At 40.4% G+C, this 19761-nt stretch overlaps 1 long non-coding RNA gene across 4 annotated transcripts in view; it reads left to right on the plus strand.

Moving 5' to 3' along the window:
* LOC111671764 (uncharacterized) overlaps positions 1-19761 on the plus strand; it is a 161350-nt gene that overhangs the window by 57819 nt on the left and 83770 nt on the right. Inside the window, exon 1 of one of the 4 annotated variants that reach the window (XR_002761970.2) lies at positions 16653-17238. The exons of 1 other annotated variant lie outside the window; for it this stretch is intronic. This is a non-coding gene — a long non-coding RNA (uncharacterized LOC111671764). Of the gene's footprint in view, positions 1-16652; positions 17239-19761 lie in introns of those variants that run through there. 2 more of the 4 variants (XR_015438649.1, XR_002761968.2) reach the window with 2 other exon arrangements.

Raw genomic sequence — 19761 nt, forward strand, 5'->3', positions numbered from 1 at the left:
AATAAATACATTAAAAAATATATTTTTAAAAATTAAATTACATTCTTTAAATATTTAAATAACCCATTAAGGCAATACATAATATAATGAAATATTTTTTACAAAAAGTATCGAAAAGTATCGAAAAGTATCGAAATACATATTGGTATCGGTATCGAAACAGAAATTTGGTATCGTGACAACCCTAGTGGTGACACTACAAAAGAAGTAGAAGTAGTAAATAGAATAGTATTAATTGCAACTCTCGCATGTGAGTATTATATAAAAATAAACCAGAGAAAATCCAAATCCATCATTTAGGTTCCTTTACGTTAAGCATTTTCTTTTAAGGGAATATATTTCTCTTAGATGGTTTTACAGAAGTGGATGACGATGTCATGTCACAACTTAAGAACCTATAACCTGAACTTTTTAGTACTTGTAAGGCAAAGATGATCGGTTCTGCCTCATGACAGCGGGACAGACGTCATTTTTTCAAATTGTGCGACAGGAAAGTGATGTGAAAGTGAAGATGGCTACCTCTATGTTCTTGTTTGTTGACCAGTGACAAGCTTTCTTCAACCTTAACAGCATGTATATACCAGTGTATATACCATGCAGATATTGCACATTGCCATTGAATGTTCAAGTATCCAGTAAACCAGTATCAGTGATCTGTTTTATTTGATTGTCCTGTGCTGCAAAAAGATTTTTTAACTACGAATACTTTTCTAATGCCCGCCACTTCTGCTGCCTGTCAAAACATGGAAAGTGGTTTCCTCTAGTTTTAGTTCAGCCATCAATCTATCCATCCATCATATTTTTCTTTTTCACTTTCGGCCCTCTACAACACAAAACTGTCAGGTTCCCTGTCTTTCTGTCAGATAGTTTGCACATGTCTCTGATTCACGCATAAACAATTTTGCTGTCTCTGTTCTTGGTTAATAGCAGCCAGTACCTGAAACTTAAAATGGTCCGAATGAATGTGTTATTTATTTGGAACAGTGAGAACGCCTCCACATAATTCACTGCTCTTATTTTTGTTTCTGAAAGACTGCTAAATATGCATCCAGTTGTATGTGCCTATGAATGGCTCTATATAAAACTCTGAATGTGCATTTTATGTGTGTGTGTGTGTGTATATGTGTGCATGCTAAGTGCACGTGCTCACAAATGCACAGAAAGCGTATGAGAGATGTGTTGGCGCTTTCTTTGTTTACAAGAGTGTCTCAGCATGTGCCTACATCTGTGTTTGTGTGTGTGTGAGTGTGTGTGCAGCTGTCCCAGGTGTGCGTTATTAATCAGTTATCAGGGCAGTTTATTTGCTGGGTGACAAGTTGCAATTTCCCCCCTGATTCAAGGCCTCTTTGTCAGGTGGGAATTACACTGAGAGCACATGACAAAACACTTCACCTCTCTGCTTCGTTCCCTCGCTTCTTTGGATTTTGCCTCTTTTTCTCCTTTCCCTCCCTCTGATGTCAGCATCCTGTCTCCTTTTCCGTGTTTCCTTGCCTTAACATCTTCACCTTCATCTCCTCTCCTTCTCTACTTCCTTATTTTCTCTCCCTCCATCTTTTCTTCTCCTTCTTCTATATTTATTTTTCCTCCCATCAACAACATCATCCTCAGCCCTTGGAGTAAAAAAAGGCGGACTGTATAATTAATCACACAGCTTGGTCTAATTAGAGATGAATACGCGTTGTCCCTCTTGTCACACACATGCTCACACACACACATGCTCACGCTCACACACACACACTCACCTCTCAGCTTCTCAGGCCTAATAGCAGTTGATGCTGTATTAACGGCAAATGGTGCAATCCCGCGAGAGCCCCACTTGCCTTGATGAATCTGATGAATGTGACAATAATTAGTGAAGACAGATGAGAGGTAAATTACCACTGACAATGTAATGCTATCCTGTCTGCCACTAGAGAGAGGGAGAGAGAGAGAGATTGCCAGGACATGACAGAGAAAGAAAGATAGAGAGAGGGGAATAACAGACAGTGAGCGACACAGAAAGTAGTTTGGTTTCATGCAAATTATTATTTTCATGCAAATGATGATGCATTGATTTAGTTTAATGGAAGCTGTAATGGAAAATGTTGAAATTTCCTCGATATTACAAAAAGAAACTTTTAACATCTATTCTTTGAATAGATGTTAAAAGATTATGCAATTAATTGTATTTGACACATTGACCTCATTTACTCTTGGTATTAACATGCTATCTGTGTCTGGATAAGGAGATCTCAGCTGGGTGTAACTGCACTGTACAATTTGGCCGCTTTCTTAAGAGAAAGTCTGGCCAACCATCAATCAATCAATCAATAACTTTATTTGTCCCAAGTTGGGCATTTGTGTATTCAACAGTGGGATATACGCATTTGGCACACATAAAAACATGAAAACATAAAGACACGTGGCACATCAATACAACACCAAGACTAAAAGATAGAAGGTCAATAAGTTGATAAAAACAAAACAGAAACAGTACGTTAATAGACAATAAGTTAAAACAACAACTAATTTTTCCTTGTAGAATTTAGGATGGAGATGGGCAGAGGGTATAAATGAGTGAATCTGTTTGTTTTGGCTGAACACCTCAGGAAAGGGAGAATAAGTAGAGCCCATACAGTAACAGTGCTACCCAAAGACCATTGATCAAGAATCCATCAACACCTGGTATTAACATGCAATATGTATCTACATTATCAATAAGGATTCTTGTTACATAGATTCTCTCTTCATTGTGTTCGGATTGTATATTGAACTGCTACAACAAGCAAGGGTGAGCATCACGTGACAACCACAGGTACTGTATATTCGCTGGCCTCTGTAGGATAGTTTTTGGTAGCCTTGCTAACCGGGGCCTCTTGCACAGTGATGTTGCTGTGCAAGTTGCACCTGTTATCTTGGCAGAGGGAAGGCTTGTCTGTAGCTTTTGGACTGGCAGGTTGAGATACAAGAAAGAGGTGGAGATAGGCGACCTTTTAAACAGTTTGTGTCTGTGGTCAGATTATACAGACCGACCGGCCACAATGAGAAACACAGCTCCTCTAATCCAGTCACATTTTGCTTACAGCGCTCTCTGTGTGCACTGTCACCTTCATTAACATGTGGTTTTCGTCTCCCAGTTGAGATGGCAAGATGCAGATCATAGTATCAGGTGTAAATGGGATCATTGGTAGAACAAATAATAATTAATGACTTGCTTTGAAACAGCTTTATTTCCTACAGATGAAGTCCCTGTTTTGGTTGTTTGGTGTGATACAGTCTCCTGTATTAACAAAAGAGAGTTTATGTTTTGGTTTCTAGATAATAGCGAACAAACAACAACAGCTTGTCCTATAATAATGATTAGATTATTCTTTCTCTTTCCTTAGGAAAAAAAACATCTATTTCATGGTTCACTTTATTTTATGGATCCCATAGTTTCCCGTCATTTCCTAGAAATTAACTGAGGTGTAATTTCAAATTCATAGGAAGGACTGTGTGATTTAGTACTAATTATAGGGAAAATTGTACTCTTCCAATTAATTAATTCCAATTAAAGCGCTAGTGTATTTTAGTCAGAGCACAGCAGGTCATGCTGGGCTCAGGCTGCAAAAGTGGGGAAATTTGCCTACAGGCAAACCCACAATTACACATATATAGAGAATAAAGTTCACAGTAATAAAGGCAATATGAATATGTGTTTAGGTTTAAATCGAGCAGTTTATTCAAGGAAATTCCTCTGGCAATTTTAAACACAACTAACTAAATAGCTCTCTCAGACTATATATTAACCGTGTAATTTGTATGACATTATTATTATTATTTCCAGGAAACTCTGTGGAAAACCGAACATTTTGAACCGGGAAAAAAACCCTTATACCTTTACCTTATATTTTCATCTAGAAATGTATTTGCTTTAACCAAGCAAAGCTAATTTGCTCTTAACTTTTTCTCATATCAGAAGTTTTCAAAAATTCTCCTGATAGTTGAAAGGAAATGGCAGGGAGAGAAAGACAGATAGTAAGCGTAGCAGCAGCAAAGCCTCAGGACTAATTACTACTCTCAGCCAGAAGAGAAAGAGCGAAGGATGATGAGGGAGAAGAGAGAGGGAGAGAGAGAGAGAAAGAGAGAGAGGTGGAGGCGGCAGAGATGGTAATTGTTTTCGTCAGAGGCAGTGGGGAGCTATCAGGGTAATAAAGTTAATTAGCAGAACAAACAAGGGGAGAGAGAGCGCGATGGAGAAAGGGAGAAGAAGGACAGAGGGATAGATTTGATGATGATAAACGGCAGCAGATCTGACACCAGAAGAAAACAGTGAAATCAATTACTCTTATTTTCTCCCTCCGGTGGGGAAAAAACACACAAGAACAAGGGCCACTGTAGAGCTCAACTGAATGGAACCAAAACTCCTCCTCCTCGCTTATCTAGAGCTCATTACCCTCCGTACTCTCTCTGTGTGTGTGTGTGTGTGTGTGTGTGTGTGTGTGTGTGTGTGTGTGTGTGTGTGTGTGTTCAGTGTTCCTTGTCATATTTGGTCTTCGACACATTTATACTTGTCCGAATTAAAGCGATAAACATAAATAAAAAACATACTGTACATCCATGTGTGTGTTTTTAAATGTACTGTGAAGCTGCAGATTTTGATGATATCAGGATGCAAACCGTAGATTCAGTTTTTTTTTATTTATTTATTTATTTATTTTTGAGACTGGTTCTCAAAATAAAAAATTATCCATCCAACTATTGCCAAGCCATTCACTAACTGATCTGAGGCATCCACGTTTGATCAAAAAGTTGTGATTTTTACATCAGCGTTGGCTATTCACAAGGACTGGAGACACCTTTGATGGTGCTAGATGAGTTATCATTCATCATCAGAGGGACATGGATGTCTCAACCAAACTGCATGGCAGTCCATCCAGTAGTTATCGAGACGTTTAATTGGAAATCAAAAATTTGAACCTTTTGGTGGCCTTTTTAATTTATTTATTTAATGAGTGTTAATCAGACGTGGAAATATTCGTCTAGATTTAACCCTAATTTTAATGTTGACCAAACTCATGTAGCAACAAGCTGCTGGAAAATAATTACAGCAACATTTTCAGATTCTTGCAAGAACACAAGTACAATGACACACACACACACACGCCACATTATGCCACACAATTTTCGACAGCTAAACCAATCAAAGCCTTGCATTATTGAATCATGTGGATTTCAATGTCTCTCGCCATGGCAACCAAACAGTATCTGACAGGCCATCACCAAGGCGACGTGGTGACAGGCCAGGTAATGGAACCTGTGTCACTGACATCACATGCACGGGAAACACTTCATTATGGGATTGCCGTGTGTGTGTGTGTGTGTGTCTGTGTGTGTGTGTGTCTGTGTGTGGGGGAGAGAGAAAGAAAACAGCTCTCTACATTGCTAGCATGCTTTCTGTGTCATGTCTCATTTCCAAGATGCTGTAATTCTGTAATTGTACAAGGCATGCTGTGTGTGTGTGTGTGTATGTGTGTGTGTGTATATGTGTGTCTGGGTCTGGGTCTGTGTGTATACTATTAGGTGTGAATTATTCTCTGCAGTGCCCCTTTGATTATGTAGCACTGAAACACAAAGTAAATGTTGAACTCAAAGGAGATATGTGAGATGGTTCTTCACTGCGGTGCAGCACAAGAATCTGGGTCCTGTACAAATGCAGTGTCAGTGGGTCCCCTTCCTCTTTTAATACATCCATATCTACATCTGTAGAAATATCTGAATCAACAAGGGAACATATACATCTGTAGTGTCTATAAGGATAATTGGTATTATGTTTTCCTCAACATAAGATAATTACTGTGTTTCAGAGTGAGATTTTAGAATATTATAGAACATTATTTTTAGTAGTGACCAAATCTGTACTTTTATTTCAGCTGTAACCAAGATAATCGTGATTTGGCTCTCTCCTGGTTGTCGTTGGCACTGTGTCAGTGGATATTTGCATGAAGTTGAGCCTTTCTCAACTTTCCTCTGTGGTGCAGCTGGATGCTTTTTCAATCCGTCGAGCTCAGCAGTGGGCGAAGGGCTGCCAAACCAGGTCTCATTCACAATGAGCAGCAGCCAGTGGTGTCCCGGCTTTTTGAATTAGTGTGTGTGAATGACCGTCTTCAACATTAACGTAGTAACGTGTTGAAAGATTAACTATTTTTAGGGACCGTCTTGCGACGGGATCACACCAACATGTTGACATTGTGACCCATGAGTACTCAGTAGTTATGGGTTCTACCAAGCCCATCTTTGAAATTGGCCATTTTGATCACAGCTACACGCCTGTAACGTTTTGTGACTGTATCTCGCAGGTTGTGTCACACTGAAATCATCCACAGACAGACATATAAACACCAACCAAAGTACTCAAAACCCCCTCTGTGTTAGTTGTTGCTGCAGTGGGTGTCTCCACTACAGAATTGTGCCATGATAATACAAACAGACTCACAAGGTGAAAACAATACCAGACACAGGCTGTCATGGTACCTTTCCTTTAAGAAATGCCAGGGTTTCCACCAGTATATTCCAAACACAGTGGGTTATACCCCAGGTATAAGTTTCCCCCCCACCAGGACTAAGCAAAGGGGAATTTGCGGCAGCTCGGATGGACACCTGGATATAATGGTCGGAAAGCTCACCAGAGACATCTGTTGATTAAAATGCTTCATCGACTCAAGGTGGTGGTGGGGGGGCATTGAGACGCACTTGTTGAGCACCCCATAACCTAATGCAGTTAGACAGCTACTGTCAGAATGGCTCTCTAGCCGACTAGCCACCTAGCTCTCAGGACTAACAACTTCTTTGGCAGAAACCCTGCTGCCCTCCAGAGAGGTCGGAATGATTAAGAAATGTCAAACTTTTTTAATTTAATTTTTTTTTTTTTTTTTTAAACCAATTCTTCACTGGCACTCGCATCTAAACCAAAATCTGCTGCTGTTGTGCCCTTTGTATTAGAAAAGAAGATAGTTGTATATAGAAGTGAAAAGAGCCCTGCTCAAAGAATGGAATAAAAAAATGTCAAAATGTTGGATACTGTCTGACTGACAAGTGATCTTTAGAAAGTGCATATTCTTCGCAGCAGTGAAAGCTCAGGATCAGTGTGGTCTGCTGCTCTGTGCGGACCCTCCTGTGGCTCCTGTGGCTGACAATGTGAACACATCAGTAAACTGGACCACCAGCCTGTCCCGAAAATACACTTTCTTATCAGAGATGTTTCTTTTTTGGGGTAACCAGTCACATATAAAGGCCTTTCCTTTTTGCAAGTGTGTTTCAGGGAAACGTATGTATAATATATATTGTCAGTTTGGGTTTGTTTGGTTTGGGTTGCCAGGATGTCTGGTCTGGGTGCGTTTGATTCGGTTGTCAGGCAGTGCCTTTGGACTGATGTGCTGTTAGAGACCATCACCTGGGACATGTGATAGCTTATCAAAGTCTGAGCAGCCCCTCAGCCTCAAAAACAACACACACACACACACACACACACATTTACTTTTCACCTATTACTAGAGGAGGGTGTGTTTGGGTTTGTGTCTACCCTGTGTGTCTGTGTGTGCCTGTGTGTGTATGTGACTTGTCGTCAAGGGAACCCTGGTTGGAAGGACAGTTTGACGTCTCGCTTGGCATCATGGGATATGGCTGTCACCTGACGATGCTGCCACCACGGAGATAACCTTCAGGGTGACAACCGAGACAAAGACACACACACACACACACACACACACACACACACACACACACACACACACACACAGAAGAATGTATACAGGGGCAAACACACACACACATATGGAGTCACATACATGCATGACTGGCCAATCACACACACAACAGACTTCACTCGCTGAGCTAAACACTATGGGATTGATCCTAATTAGTGCTAATCAATATGTTGATTGATAGTTTCACCTCAAATATATTGTCCACCCTGCAACAAAGAGAGGTCAGAACATCCTCTTCCAAAGGTCAGAAATTCAGAGCCTCATGAAGAGGAGAGACCTCTGGGAAATGTTTTCATCAGTCCGTCCGTTTGCATCAGTGAAATCGAGACAATAAGTAACAATAATCTGATCATGAGCCATCCTGCTTTCTGATCAGATCTTATTTTCTCAACACACTGGCAGGTGGTGAGAGTGTCACTGCCTGTGCTGTGATGTTTTTATGTCGGACTGGTGTAATAACATTTATCCAATTTTACCCGGACACCAGTTACAGTATTTGCTTTGCACTAAGTTCCATGAATATCCGTAGTTTTTATTTTAAGTCCTGTTGGGCCAGTGAAGAGCAGCATGTTGCTGTTTCTGTCAGCTGGCGACATTTCTTCTCACAGTGGTAATGATTCAACTCTATTTCCAGTCCTCAAGCAGCAAGGATATAGCTGCAGGAATGTTAGATACTATTTCACCAATATAAACACATGTACAGAGTACAAATCTCCCATAATGTCTCTGTTTCATCCACTCACTCTTTAAATGACAATATTCCCTTTCCCTTATCCATATATGTGATATACTGAGTTTTATGAACTGCACACATACAAAACACAATGGATAACATGTTAAAATGAAAAAACTTATTTCCCAAGGTCTTAAAAGACAAAAGACAAAGCATTTAACGAAAAACTAAACAATAAAATCTGAAAAAAGGACACCACTACAAAATAAATAACAAATGGCCGCATCAAAACACTTAAGTGCACCACAGGTTTGTTGGCTGAAGTAAAGATGATTGAAAATTTCATTATAAATCTATGATCCTATTTTATTTATAAAAAAGTCCGGAAGAAACAGCTGGATGTGTAATGGGAGGCTGCTCCACAACACAGCACCAGAGCCCCAGCTATATAAGTATCGAGGAGCATACCCATTAATAATATTGTACTTATGACACAAATTCTGTCCTTGTATCAGCCCTTCTCTTCTTCAATCATCAATACCAACATGAGTTTTGAGGGGATGCATCTAATGAATATGTTTACTAAAATAACCTAATACCAATATACCAAGCAGAACAGACATAGTCACAGTGACACTATCAATGATGACACATGCAGTTTGGCATCAGAAAACAAGTGATCTATCAGAGCTATATTTCAAAAGGGAATTCATAGGGAAACGGTATGTAAAGTGACCACTTCACTCTTCACAAAAATCTGTTTCAAAACAGAGAGATGTGTGTGTGTGATTGGGTAATCGCTGCAAGCCTAAATACAGTGCTTTATGTCTGTCTGACTTTTTTCAAGAAGACAATCTTTCCTTAACTTTAACTAAAATTTATTTGCTGTTTTCTCGTGATGAAGATTTGTGTCAGACAGGGTTAGCAGAATTATATTTACCTTTTTTTTTTCTCCTCTAAAGCTTTGGTGAAGTTTCCTCTCTTGCGTCTTTTGGCTCAGCTCTCTCTGTATTACTGTCACACGGATTTCCCTGTCATGTTGACAGGTTATCATTTGACTTTTTTGTTCCAAACTCAGATAATTTCACCTTTTCCACCATTTCTGACAGGGCAAATCAATACAGTGGGAGCACTCTAATTGACATAACTAGAGTTTTTAACAACTGGGTTTTATTCTTATGTTGCGACTGTGAGGAGTTTTTTTAGAACAATGCAGAGACAATCAGGGACTAGCAGGCTTGTTTAACTGAAACTAAAAGCAGACGTTCCTACCTCCAACAACTTTGTTTAAAACAAAATCTAACGCATATTTACTCAGAAAGTAAAGTGACCGATTAGATAGCTAAAACTAGAGCTGAAAGGATTAGGCAATTAAGTTAAGTCAATTTTCAAAAAAATAAACAGTTTTGATAATTGATTCATCGTCTCTTCCTCAAGTCATTTTTCAAGCAGAAATAGTAAAAGGATGCAAAATATTATCTGTTGTCTGCCATGAGTTCCTGACTTTCTCTGTTTCATATCTTTGCAAACTGAATATTTTTTTGGTTTTGGTCCGTTGGTAGAACATAACAAGACAGTTCAAGATGTCACAGTGGACTCTGGGAAGTTTACATGCCTTGTTTTGACATGAGAGGTTTAACAGCTGTAAGCAGTCAATACCACCTTTTTAACAGATGTTAAAGTTTTACCAGGTGCTAAAATCTGTGATTAATGCAGCGTTAATCTTAACAGTGAAGGTAGTTAGAATTTTAAATGTGTTATTCTTTAACTAATGCACACACACTGTGAGGATACTGGCCTGAGGGCTAACAGGAGCCTTTCCAGGGGTTTAGGAAGGCCTGTTGTTTTCCTGCAGTGCATCACTGTCATGTAGATGTGACCCAACGATCATCTCCTCCATTCAGCACGGCGTCTTTTGTTTTAAGTCTCCGCCCTTTGTGTGCATGTGTGTGAGACAGACAGAAAGAGAGAGAGTGAGTCAGTGAGTGTGTGTGATGCATGTGTGTACGTAAATCTGTAAGTAGGTAAGTATCCCTCCCAGCATTTCCTGTCTTATGGAGCTCAGGCGGTGTTAGTCAGAGTTAGCGGAGGCTTTAGCACCTGCTGTCACTGCGACAGTCCCACTCACTTGTCCAGACACAACGGCTTTAGCTTGGAGATGAGGATTACTGCTAGTAATGTGTGTTAAGAGCATTAACTGGAGCCTTGGTGGCTAATAGATTGTTAGAAAGCAACAGACAATAACCAGGAACTGCCTTAATTGAATAAAATTGGCAGTAAGGGAAAAAAAGAAAAAGAAACTTGAAAAGTTTGCGAAATAAAACTCATGTATGTGGAGGAAAGTTTGTCTGAGACACACACACACGTGTTACATATATGTTTGAGTGTGACGGTCTGAGCCAGTGAAACAGCAGAGGAAAGTGGACTTTATCAGCTTATCCAAAATCCGGAAACAGAAGACCTTAACAGACTCAGCTGAGATTTTGATGACTACTGTTTCTCTTTCAAAACGTGGACACATGTTGCTCGAACACGAGCTTAATGAGTTTTCAAAATGATATTTGTATCTTTGCATGTTTGCACTCGGTGACCCCGTAGATTGATAGAAAGTTCTTTATTTTAATAGATCGCTAAATGTCCATCATAATATAAATACTCCACTTTCACCGTTTATAGTATTCCCAATAAACTGAAGGCCATCTCACTCTTCACATGACCACGCAAGTGACATGTTTTTATTTGTGCAGGCATGAGATTGTACAGAGGAAGCATCAGCAAATAAAGTGATGCCTGCACGCTGACACAAAGCCAAAAAAAAAAAACGATTCAAAAATGAAATGTTTTGTGGCTCTTTTGAGTCAATGTGTTTTTTTTTTATAGCCTTGCACTTGCATGTGGTGTGCATATATTTACACCCCTTCTATTGTAGAGAGGAAGGTCATCTAAAGACTGCATGTGTAAACTGCTTTGTGAGTGAAAAAGTTCCTGCATCACCTTGATTTTTAGCCACTAAATTCAACTATGAGCCTGCTTTTGTATGATGTTAATTATATCAAAATGAATGCACTTAATCTATCTGAAGTATTTACAGTTCACAATATACTATAGGCACTGGCCCCTTTTTTTTTTTCATTTTAACACGGATGAAGACACAGTAGTGAAAACACTAGTTAAAGGCAGCAGAGTTCTCTAGAGCAGCTTTAGAGTTCTGCTGTGAGAACTAAAATTGTGAAATGCATCGCATCAAACTTTTTCTCAGCAAACAACCCAGTTTGACTGAAATCTCATAATTCACTGGCTAACTGAGCAAATCTGTGCTTACTTTATTAAAAAAACAAAAGGTTTGTGACGTAGACATTACAACTATAAACTACTAATTACAACAGCAAATACGTTTGAAAGGAACATAATTTACCTCCCTGTCATGTTGTCAAATGTTCCTCAATCTAACAAACGTTGCCACAGAACATCATCACATTTTCCTATAAAACACCAGCATCTGTTTGACTTCGACTGCAGCATGTCAATAAATGAATCGGTACTTTCAATGGGATAAAGAAAAAACTTTTGCAGTGCAGCCTTGAGTCACTGATATATTTCAAGATATTTTAAAACATGCCTGCACACCAACCGGGGGCCAGCAGCAGGCCAGGTAATGATGGCTGTAGCAGGGTCTCTATTACTGATGTTCACATTGACTGGCACACACTGGATCTGTCTCACACTGAGACAGATCTCCTCTCCTCTCCTCTCCTCTCCTCTCCTCTCCTCTCCTCTCCTCTCCTCTCCTCTCCCATGTTTGGGAGAGAGGCAGATAGGAAGTGGGCAGAATACTCTCCTGTTGTGTGTCAGCAGCATGCCACTCACACTCACCATGAGGATCCTCACATGTGGATGAGCAAGTACACACACAAACACACACATACATTTACAGAAACACACCTGCACAGAGATGTATGTTGAGCAACAGAGGAAAAGAGCAGAAGAGACGTGAAGGAAAGGAACAAACAAGAATCAGAGGAAAAAGGAACAAATATACAACGAAAACACATAAAAAAAAAGGCTCACATAGCACAGTAATGTTATAAAGTATAGAATACAAAATCTAAATAAATATCACATTTGGCTGCAACATATCTCCACAAAAGACACTTTTATCTAGTAGAACTCCTTGCCTCAGTAAAGGAAAAGGAAAACCTGCAACAAAGGATCCGACACTGTGACTTGGTAATTGAAAAAGGTTGTCATAGAAACTCATGGCAAGAAAGAAGCATCTGAAAGTGTCTGTTGACACAGCAAACAAAACAAAATTGAAGATGAAACTGATATCTTTATATAAAGCCTCAACTATCTCCTTATCTGATGTGTATTTGAGAGGCGTCCCTGACCAATCAGATAAGGAGAAGATAAAAACCAGTCAAATGGACAACAGCTGAAAAAAAAAAAAAAAACATCTTGTTGCAAATATTCATAAACACTGTTGCACTTTTGTACAGTTTGTGCTAATGTTCATTAATTCCAAGAGGCAACCTGAGCACGCTCTCCGTGCTATTAAAGTGGCTGACTCTGAAAATACTGTTTTCTATACATACAGAGGCAGAGAGAGGAGAGGAAGGAGGGTTTCAGTGTTTCCTGCTGAACCGCAAAGTGTCTCGGTGTGTAAAAGACACAAGACTAATCACTCTCATTGTGGCCTATTTCCATGGTAACTCTGCACCAAGCGGTAATTTAGCCTCGCTAGCTAACGACACAGAGCGATTCATTATCTTAGCGCCAGGCTAGGGCCTCCTATTTAAAGATTCACACCATGAATGAACAATTAGAGAACAGATTGCCGGCCTGAGCGGGGGAGAGACAGGAAAAGACAGAGGGAGAGAGGAGACGAGGCCAGTATGAGGTCCCAACTCTGTCCATACACCCTTCCATCCATCAAGAAATATTGAAAGGTGATAAACTATAGTAGATAGACATCAGTGCAAATGGCTCCAGGAAAAGCAACAAAAAAATATATATACTATAAAATAGAGGTGATATCAAATATAAAACAAGTTAATATGTTAAAAGTTTTTGTTATTTTATCTGGAGCTGATGTTCATGCTTATTCACAGCTTTAAATCTTTAGATTAAAACCTGTGTGCTTATCATCAGGTTTTATTCATTTGAAAAAACAACAGGGCAACATAACTGCATCCATGATTAAAGCTGAGGTCAGACTACACGATATCAGAGCAGTGACGGCTCGACCTGACAGACGGGTGTGAGGCTAGTTTCGTCCCGTGTAGGAAGGCGATGGATGCAAAGCGTGGACACACTCAGGATACGATATGCTATGAAGTGGTCGTGGTCCAGTGTGTAGTCTGCCATCAATTTTCACTTTGTTCACGTGACAAAACCCTCTTGAAGGCGTAGGAAATACAATTGAAGGAGACGGTGCGAAGTTGACGATGCAAGGGTCCGACTTTGACATGACTGATCAGCTGATCTGCTCTTTGTCAGCGTTGGTTTCTCTAGTGAGAAAATGAAGAACAGGGTTCTTCATTGACAGTATCCTTTAATATTTATCATCTTTTCCTCTATACACCCCTCATGTGTTCGCTGTTCCTCTGTGATCCCTGTTGTCCCCAACACACACACACACACACACACACACACACACACACACAAATGCACAACAGAGCCATCCCTAAACCACACCACAGAAACCCTCCTCAAGGTCAGTATCTTGTTCAAATGATACTGTGTGTGCGTTTTCCATCTCTCTACCTCTCTCTACCTCTCTCTCTCTCTCTCTCTCTCTCTCTCTCTCTCTCTGTCAGGCCTTTTGTGTGTCTCCCTCTAAAGAAGCTGTCAAGCTGTACTGTTTAAGGGCTCACATGGGGGACAAAAAGCATACTTTGTTTTGTTTTGTTTGCCTGCCGTAGTGTTTGTCTGAATGAGGGAGTGAGTGGAGGAGAGAGAGAGAGGGAGAGAGAGAGAGAGAAGAGTTGGGGGGGGGGTAACATGTAATTTACTGTTTGCCCCACTCTACTGTACATTGCTTTAGTTATGCTAATGCTGCTCTTTGTCGGGCTGAGGAGATAGCCATCAATCAGCTGTCAATTGGTCAATTGGAAGAAAAAAAAAAGATAGAGAGAGAAAGAGAGGGCCCCTGCTCCCTCCCTCCCTCCTCTTCTTCTTCTTCTTCTCTGCTACCTAGCGGACTTGGGGGGTCCTGGGAAAGCCCGGCAGCTGGATCTGGATCAGGATCTGGAGTCCAGGTGGAGGGCAGGAGGAAGATTTATTTGGGGCAAAGTGTTATGAGAAAGCGTAAAAATAAGTGTGTTTATCTGTCTCCATGATTAGCTGTCGGTGGGACAAGAAGCCTTCTGAGTCTTTGTTTTCTACTTATTGTTGTTGTCAAAAAGCATTTTAAAAGAAGTGTCTCATTGTAAAATGACACTTCTAGAAACGTTGGCAGAGGACGAACCCTTTATTATGCTAGCTAATGTTAGCGCTAAGATAAGCTAACAGGCCCATTAGTGCCAGTTCATTTAGCTCGTTAGCCGAAGCCTCGGGGCTGATGACATTCATTACATATCATTAGTGCACAATTAACATGTCTCACTCTGACACCGTCGCTCTCAATGTTACACGACACTTTTAATCATGTTTTATGAAATGTTTCCGCCGGCGTGACATGATTTATGAGTTTTACATGACATGGTGTTCATTACATTAACCAGCTGTAATCATAAAGGCTGCTGCAGACTCATTCCAGGCCCAGTTTCACAATCCTCCTCTGTCCCTGTGACTGAAAATTAGGAAGCAGTTTATTTAAAATGATATTTTTTCCCTCTCCCATCAGTTCATTTGTCATTTGGTTGCTTCCTTAGCAATCTGCCAGGAACGCAGTTTAGATTCTGCAGCACGTTCCAGTGCCAAGGTACATTTTCTAAAGCTGACTCATTTTATAGAAGATTATAGTGTACACTACTGTTGGAAAAAATCCTTCATGATAATAGTAGCTGAGTTGAGGTATCGCAGATTTCAACTGCTTTTTAGTCTTACAGTATATCAAAGTGTTTTTGATCAATTGCGCAAAGCTGACCAAAAATGTGAGTTAAATCTGATGAATTAAGCTCTTTGCTTAAGTACATTTACAACATAATAAAAAAAAAACTTAAACCAAAGCATAAATTGTGATTAGAGAGATTTGGCCAGAAATTTAAATCACAATCAGTTTTATGTGCAAGACATTGACCATCTTGTGCAATAATGATCATCTTTCATCACTTTCGGGACTCCAAATAAACAAAACAAAATAAATAAAAAGAGGCTCAGTACAGTCGGCTGCGTTATCATTTAACTCAGAAAAAAACTTCCACTTGTGGAAAACTAAAACTTTAACAGTCATTTTGTTAGTTTTTGTAAACTTTTTGCTGTTTTGTGAAATGTTAACATGCTATGACCCTCTGTTAGGGTTAGGACTCAGAGGTTATTTCAATAATCTGGACTTGATCCTTCATCCTTTAGACTATTACATGTTTGTTTTTCATAAGAGCTGAAATTCATAATTTCACCATTCGTGATTTTTTGTTTTGCAGCTCATTTGAAAAGTTGATTTAATCAGCCCCTGTGATAGAAAACCTTGAGATATCATTTATACACAAAGATCCAAGAATGCTTATGTGCCCCCCCCAACACACACACACACACACACACACACACACACAAAAACACACAAACAGAGGTACAAACAGTACTATTCTCTTTTTTCTCCCTATCACACTCACCCACCCACTCATCCACACACAGACACAGAGAGAGAGAGCGCAGTATTGATTTTGTTGTCTCCAGGCTCTTGAGAGCGTGTGTACTTGTGTGAGTGTGTGTGTGTATAAAAGGGATTAAGGCCCTCGCTCGGCTGAGATACCATCAGCCATCAACCCTGCTAGTCCGCTTCGGGCTTTCCCGGCTGCCGCATTGTCTATTCTGCTCCGCTATGTGAAAAATGTTGAATATCAACAATGGCTTTCAGTGGTGTATTGTTGAGTTTTTGTATGAACTAATCTTGCCTCAGTGAAAGAGACCTAGGGCTTGGACAAAACGTCTAGAGCCACAGCATTCCTAGCTGGCTCTCCCCTTGAACACTGAGCAGAAGGCTGGGGCTGAAGGAGGCAGAGTAGAGGGAAAGGCAGGCTGGAGGAGAGGCAGGGAGAGGGAGAGGGAGAGCCGGGGACTGGGTAGCGGCTCCGAGGCCGGGGGGTTAGGGGGATGCCGGGCCTGGGGAGGCTGGCAGGGAAAAACGTGTGAAGGTGGGATGGCGGGGTGGACACGGGAACCCGAGAAAGGTGAGGGAGATGAAGGCTGAGCGGAGGCCGTGATGAAGATGCCATAGCATGGGAGAGGAATACTGGGCTGAAGGAGGGATGAAGAAGATAGAGGAAGAGAAGGCCAGGGAGAGGCAGGGAAGAAAAGGTGACAGGGAGGGAAAACTGGGAACTGGGAGAAAGAGTCAACTGAGACCAGGGTTGAAATAGACAGACATATATTACTATTCCTGTGTAGAAATGCGGGTTGAGTGTAGGAAAGGACAGAATTTAAACTGAAGAAAAAGTCTAAACACAGTTAAGGTATAGAAACTAGATGTAACAGGGGCTGGAGAGAGACAAAGACAGGTAGCAAGACGATCAGAGAGCAAAACAGAAGCAGGAAAAGCTCAGAAAATCATTATTGCAGCTGTAGGAGTCTGTTATCCTTTTCTTGCCATGGATGTAATGCTGGTTTGGACAGCGGGTAACGTCCAATCAGACAACAGGACTGCAGGCCTTGTCATAATGACAACTATGACATCACTGCAAGGTAAGCTGACTGAAAGATCCGCTGCATGATTGACTGACTGTGTGACCGGGTTACTGAGTGACTGACTGAGTGACAGAGAACAGTTCGATTGGCTGTTTTCTCATCCTTTCTTTTTCTCGTTCTGTCCTTCATCCTTGTTGAAGCAAACTATCGCAGGAAAGAATCCAGGTGTGAGTGCAGATGTGGGATGTTTGTGAGGAATAACAGAAGTGTTTCCATGTGGGCCTTCCTGGCTGTGCTGCTTTTTTCATGCAGATGCATTTAGTAGCGAAATGCCTGTAGTGCAGCTTAGAGTGAGCTCTCTGTCTCTGTGTGCGTTGCCATCTCTGTGGTTCCTCTCTGCATCTCCTTCCTGTCCTGCTGCGTCTGATGAGGCTCCTGCTGCAGATAGAAGGAGAAAGAGAGAGAGAGAGGGAGCAAGATAGAGATGGGATGGAGTCAATACAGGTTTTTCATCCTGTCTTTGAAGTTCACTGCTGTCAGATGACACATGTTCATCCTGGAGACATGGTACAATTTTATCTGTGTTGCATTTTATCCATGTAGAGAGATTGTGGAGCAAACTTCTCGATTATCCTGCCAACAGCTGACCAGGATGAACACGTCTTGTTTATGGTCACAGCAACACTGACTGTTGAAAAGAGGACAAAGTCAATTAGTTTATCCCAGTTCCATACAACATACACTATACACTATAATAGAGGTTTGCAGCTACTCTTTATCATTTTATTAACACTAACAGGAAATGATATATAACTGCACCACTGTATATCAGACTTTACCTTTAGAATAAGTCCTCCAATTACACATAATAAATGTTTAGTCTTAGGTGATCCATGAGGTGTTGACTCATTGACCTGCGGTCACTTAAATTCATTTACACACAACAACAACAATCTAAACATACAAATATCAGAAAGAATTGAAATATGCTAAGATTTATACCAGTGATCAGTCCATAGCTTTCCTACAATGTCGAACACAAAGGGACATATAATGTTAAAAAGCAGAATTCAGAAGTGTAAGTGCATTGATCAGCTTATACACAAGGTGAATTGATAAAACTAAACCTGTTGTGTTGTCACCTCCTCTGTACAACAAATGGCAGTTATGTTGGAATTAAAAATGATTTAACTTCAATTATCAAACATTAAGCTGCTATAACATTTAAAAGTTTAGGAACAACTTAAAAACCTGTTATGTATTTATCATATATATAATGATGATATATGTATATCATCATTTTTGTGATCTTCACAAGGGGAACATATAAATGATCGTGTGGCTTTTACAGATTCTTCATACTGTTCGTTTTCTTTCAGAGAGATAAACACTCATAGAGGAGTGGGAGGTTTCTCTTTTCGCAGTGAGTGTAACACAAGTAGTTCCTGACATGGTTCTCACTGGCTTGTGAGTGTGAGGCACCGTGGGGTCTATAGGGGTCAACATGGTGTATGTGTGTGGCAGTTTGGGGTCAGTGCCACGGAAACCTGGAATTGAGAGATGGTTGGCTTAACCCTTCACCCCCAAATACACACACACACACACACACACACACACACACACACACACACACGGACATGTGAACATCAGTGCCGTCTAATCGGCGGCCCCTGGTGATTTGTCCTCTCAGCTTGAAGCCCTGTCATTCCTCCCTGCTCTCCTCACAATTACAGCCCTGAACTGAACTAGAAAATCTGCTCCAATCTAGCAATTAGTCCTGAGGCCACTGGCTGTGTGTGTGTGTGTGTGTGTGCGTGTGCGTGTGCGTGTGTGTATATATGCTTGCGAGGACCAAACAGGAAGAGTCAAGTTAGTGACAGGCAAATAGTGATTTTCTTCACTTATGTTTCTGAGACATCAATATGTCATTTTCAAATTAATATATTTACCTTCTTGTAATTATTTGATACATTTTATACAATATAGTCCATGGCGGAGATGATTGTTAGCCTCACACCCCTGATAGTGTTTCTAAAAAATTAAAATTGCATTTATCCAGAGCCCCTTTAGAGGATGCTGCAACCTTTCAGCTCTCGTTCAGAAGAGGATGAAAAGTTTGGAAGATGTTTCTCAATGATGACAAACTTAAGATGCATTTACACGTGAAGAACAGCACCATCCTGTGAGTTTGTGCTGTAAAGCAAAGCAGATTTTTTGCCAAAGTGAAAATGACTTATAAAGAAGGGAAGATTTTGTTCCTTCGTCTTTTAAATTGAATTTTTAAACATCAATATATGTGTTCATTTACTGCTATTAACTTGGTGTAATTGGTCTGTGTTACAGATAACTGTTAAGGATGTTAAAATTAATTTGAACTGCAAATTAACATGCATTTCTCATGACCTGTCACCTTGTGAAGCAAAGACGTTGTAGCTTACTTCGCTGACTTTTGGTTTTTTGTAAATTATTTTTCCATTTGTAATTGACACTACAAGAAAGGCGCCACACTCCAAGTGATTTGTGCTGTAAAGCAATTCAAAGGTTTTGAGCCAAATCCCAAATTGTACAATGTAAATTGAA

Source organism: Seriola lalandi, unplaced genomic scaffold (genome assembly GCF_002814215.2).
Source record: "Seriola lalandi dorsalis isolate HSWRI2012SDOR001 ecotype SW California unplaced genomic scaffold, Sedor1 jcf7180002054885, whole genome shotgun sequence".
NCBI classification, from domain to species: Eukaryota; Metazoa; Chordata; class Actinopteri; order Carangiformes; family Carangidae; genus Seriola; species Seriola lalandi.